This window comes from Choloepus didactylus, chromosome 6 (assembly GCF_015220235.1).
Source record: "Choloepus didactylus isolate mChoDid1 chromosome 6, mChoDid1.pri, whole genome shotgun sequence".
NCBI lineage: Eukaryota > Metazoa > Chordata > Mammalia > Pilosa > Megalonychidae > Choloepus > Choloepus didactylus.
The window spans coordinates 139,129,315-139,134,567 of record NC_051312.1 but is presented as its reverse complement, the minus strand read 5'-3'; positions in this window follow the sequence as shown (position 1 = coordinate 139,134,567).

The window sequence follows — 5,253 nt, the reverse complement described above, 5'->3', positions numbered from 1 at the left end:
AAAGTGCACCACAGCAAAATGAACTTAATGCAGATATGAGTGTGAGATGTGAGGGAGGATTAGGGAGAGGTGTGATAAGACTTGCCAGAAGTTCTAGTTCATTGTTGTAGCAAGATGAAGATGTGAAAGCAAACCAGAGTGGTTAAGGAACCCTATAATAATTTCGTTATATATAAATGACCTGGGAGTTCTCCTTGAGGAAGAGAAATGGCCTAATTCTACCACAAAGAAATCCTGGGATGCTGTCAATTGCATGAGGCAGAACTCAGGACTTTCTCAACTGTAAGCTGGAAGTGGAAATCACTGAGGTCAGAAACAACTGCCAGCTACTTAACAGAAGTGTAAGGAATCCTCTCTCCCTCTTTGCTCATGACAACCCTCAGCCCTTCATCTCCTTGGCAAAGGCGTAAGGAGCCCCCCATCTCATTTTCTCAGTATCTGTTTTCTTCACAGTAAAAAGAAACCCCCTGAAGTCTCCTGATCAATTCTAAAGGTCTTCTTAAAAATGAGTTTGAATTGGAATTTGGAAGTGGATTGTGCCGGTTTGAATGTATTATGTCCCCCAGAAAAAGCCATATTCTTTGATGCAATCTTGTGGGGCAGACAGAATAGTGGGGATTAAGTTGGAATGTTTGGATTAGGTTGTTTGCATGGAGATGTGCCCCACCCAGCTGTGGGAGGTGACTCTGGTGGGATACTCCCATGGAGGTGTGGCCCCACCCATTCGGGGTGGGCCTTGATCAGTGGAGCCATATAAAACATGCTGACTCAAAGAGACTGAACGGAGTGCAGCTGTGAGTGACGTTTTGAAGAAGAGCAAGCTTGCTAGAGAGGAATGTCCTGGGAGAAAGCCATTTTGAAACCAGAACTTTGGAGCAGACGCCAGCCTTGTGCCTTCCCAGCTAACAGAGGTTTTCCGGACGCTGTTTGCCATCCTCCAGTGAAGGTACCTGATTACTGATGTGTTACCTTGGACACTTATGGCCTTAAGACTGTAACTGTATAGCCAAATAAACCCCCTTTTTATAAAAGCCAGTCCATCTCTGGTGTTTTGCGTTCTGCAGCATTAGCAAACTAGGACATGGATATTTACAAAAACATCTGTTCCGTTATTTAAGTTGTATCTCAGCACTAATATATTGTAAACATTTCTATAATATGAAAGCCAAGAATTCTCTTTCAGAATATTATATGGGAGTAGGGGAATGTTTGAAATGAACCAGCTTTTGCTCTGATAATATCTCAGTAAGGTACTTTCACCTTTATATAATGCAAACCTTTAAATTATCATTCCCTCGTAACACCAAAACTTGGGACTAGTCAGTGAAAAGTTCCAATTTACAGCTGACAAAGCATCCTGATTTCTCTGTGTCAGTCTAGATAGGCCATGTGCCTTGGAAACCAACAGAAATCTCAGAATCAATATGAAGGTTTCCTTGCTGGAAACAAGCATCCTCAAGTTTAATATTAAATTCAGGGCTTGCATTTAGGGTTAGCATGTAAAGTTCCTCGAGGCAAGTGGCAAATCTATTCTTTGAACCTTGCCTTCAAGCAAGACACCTGGCTTAAAAAGCTTTTTATAGAATGGTGAGGCAGGTTAGTCACAGTTTGTAATAATGGGTATTATATATGTCCCTCTCTCAGGGATAAAGAAAGACTATTAAAAAGCCCATTAAAACTGTAATTTGAAAAAAAAAGAATTATTGTGCATTCCTTTTAGCAATGAATTAAAAATTGAAAATGCAAAACAAAGTATAATGAACTAAAAGTATTATTATCTCAACTGCCAAACCTGATTTTATCTTTGGAAGAAACTTTCTTGGGGCTGGTCATAGGGGCGGAAATAAGTCACTTGAAGGTAAAGACAGGGATGCTAAGGACACGAATATCATAAGGAGCTTTGTCATTAAATAATAGTTTAAATTGCTCACAAGAAAATAAGGGTAATATGTAATGTTCTTCTGAAGAAAACAGCAGAGAAAGGAGAGGAGAAAGGAGCCAAAAACATGGAATGAAGCTGAGAAGTTTGTGGGAAGAAGCCAGTGGACATTTCCCAGAGTTGTGCAGCCTGCGGGGCATGTTAAGAAGCGGGATGCCTCATTCCCAATTTCTATGTGTTACTCTATCTCCCCCTCACACCCTCAGTAAAGTCTCCTATATTGCCAAACGCATGCATGAACGGGCTGTGACCGTCACACGTGTGTGTGTATGTGTTGTGTATGCAAACCAAGGAGGAGTTGAGTTTCATGTCTGGAAAGAGGTGGTTTGGATTAGGACAGTCCACAGAGGCAGATGTGCACAGAGATAATCCCAGAAATTGTCAAAATTTTAGGAAGAACTTTAGACTTTCATGGGACATGGGCAAGTGGCTCCAAGTGACCTAGATCTAGAGGAGTTGACATCTGGGTTATACTACTCTTTGAAAACATTTTTTAAATCTGCCTTTGAGTTTCATAAACATTCATTTTCCTGGGCTCAGCGTATTCCTTTAAGGACTTCTTGTTTGATGGTAGACAGAGGTGACATGAAACACACTGACAGATCCTATAGCAGGGACAAAAAGTGTGGGAATATCACACAGGTTTCAAGTTATGAAACTCAAAATAGACACCATTTATTCATGCACTGTTCATTTTTATTGAGCACTATTGTGTACCAAGCAATGTGCTTGGTGCTGATTCTACTGAAAAAAAAAAAAAACAAATCTTTTTGCAGTCTGCCAGAGAATTAGCTCTAGGAGTTAAAAATGCCAGAGTTGGAGAAGTCTATCCAAGTGCTATGGTGACATCTCCAAACCTGAGCATCAGGTGTGATGGGAGTTAAAGAAGATTTCCAAAGAGCCATGCCCTAGATCTGACTTTCCTTCACCAACATGGGAGGCCAAAGACACCAAGGAGAGTGTTATCTGTCTCCAGTGCCTGAAGGAGCTGGAAGGATGATTGAAAAAAAAGTATCCCTGGACATAAAGACAACATGGTAGAGCTTGAGATTTCACCATGTGTCCTTCTGTTCACTATGTCTCTAGAGTCCAAATGTCTTTCCAGAATGTGCATATCACCTTTCTCTAAGAGAGCTGGGAATCACCCAAGGACCCATTCAAACAATATCATAAATACCTAGTCCCCTAGATATTAGATATTTTTCTACCATTGGTAACTATAATGACAAGGTTGAGTTTGTAGATACATCTGAACTAAATCCTGGCTTGACAATGAGATCTTGAGTTATTTTTTTCCTGAAAATGTACACACTTAAGTAGAGTTTCCATGATGTTTTTCACAGGATATTAGCTACTAAAAATGTAGTCCAGTATTCAAATTGGGGGAATGAAGAATTAGACAAAGTTAAGCAGGTTCTTACACTACAAAACTTCTCAGAATCTTTAATGCTACCTTGAAGAAAAGGTTTTCCAAATCCTAAGCTTATGCATATAAAAGGCCTGCCAGATGATCTTGAACCCAACAGATCATCTATGCAACCCATCCTGGTTTTCTTTAAGAACCGTGCCCATGATTACTGATGTAAACCAGAGCAATGAACACTCTAAAAGGAGACTTTATGATCCTTGCCTTAACCAATCAAATAATGGCTATCAGAATCTTGCCTTATTTGGACAAAACTCTACCTTCTTATCCTAGATCTAGCCCTCTCCCCTTTTAACTCAGAAAGACCCACTAAAGTCATATTTGAAGGATGCAGCTCTCCCTTACCTGGCAAGTAATAAATTCAGCTTTGCTTTTTCAGTTCTAATGACATTCATAAGCATTGTAAATCTCCAGGAGGAAGATGGGGTAGTTTATCTGACTACAGAGCAATTTCTCTCAATGTGCCTCAAACTAAAGATTTCCTTCTGTCTTCCTTAAGGTATGTCTCTAAAGTGACCTCTAGTTTTTATCAGAATTGTGTCACTCTGTAATATTAACAATTGTTCAACTATCTGACAGACACAATTTTAAAAATCCAATACAAGAAAATCTGCAGTACAATGCAAACTTGGAGATAATTATATATTTGCCAAAGTCTCTAGTGCCTGACAGTGACTCACCAGGTCACTTTAAATCACCAATTCTCTTTGCAAGTTTAAAATGACTCCAATTATAAAAATGCCTTTTACACAGAGCTCTTCCAGAACCTTCCACTTTCTATATTGGTATTCAGCCAGGCTTGGGCTGAACAAGTAGAAGGGAACTCCCACTCCCATTTCCAGCACATTGCACTCTAGTAATTACTCCTGCCACTGCTTTGATTTTTGAAAAATAACCTCTCTCTACCCTAAATGCAGAACCAACCATTTTCCTAACAATTAGTTCTCTGCTCTTCATGAAATAGTGTTAAATAAGTAACCACCTAATTCCTTCCATCTGCATGACTACAGCTTTAATCCAAGCACCACCATCTCCCTCATGGCCTATAGTAACAGCTCCCTAAATGACTTCTCCACATCCATTCCTGGACCCCTCCATTCTCCTCAGGAGACAGAGGATCTTCTGAAAATGTCACTTTATTAATGGCTTCTTGTTAACTTCAGCAGATATGTGGTCTATAATTTGCCTAATTTGGTCTAGAAGTCCCTTGGGCTATAGGATCTGATTGCTGTCCACAATACCAGGTGACCTCACACCATCTCTGTTGCTCTCTGACCCCAGGCACACTGGTCTTCTCTCAGTTTCTCCAATATCCCAAGTCCCTTCCCATCCCAGGCCCTTGCATACACTATGTCCCATTACCTGGAGTGTAATTTCTTACCCACCCCCCACCTCCCACCTCCTACTCCAGATCTTAGCCTGTCAAGTTAATTCTTAGTCATCCTTCGGAACTCAGCTCAAATGTTACGACTTGTCTCAGTTTCTCAGGCTGCAATAGCTCAAATGTTATGACTTGTCTCAGTTTCCCAGGCTGCAATGACAAATACCATACAACGGCTTGAACAATGGGAATTTATTGCCTCACAATTTCACTGGCTAGAAGACTTGCTTCCTCCAGGGTCAGTAGCCTTCTGGTGCCAGCTAGCCACAATCCTAGGGGTTTCTTGGCATTCCCATCACATGGCGATGTTGTCTCTTTTCTCTTCTGGGTTCTGTGCCTTCTAGCTTCCAGCTCCTCCCTGATTTTCTTTGCTTATAAGGACTTCAGTCATATTGGATTAAGGCCCACCTTCATTCAGTTTGGGCACAGCTTAACTGATAACAACATCTTCAAAGGTCCTATTTACAAATGGGTTCACACCGCAAGACCAGGATTTAGGACCTGAAC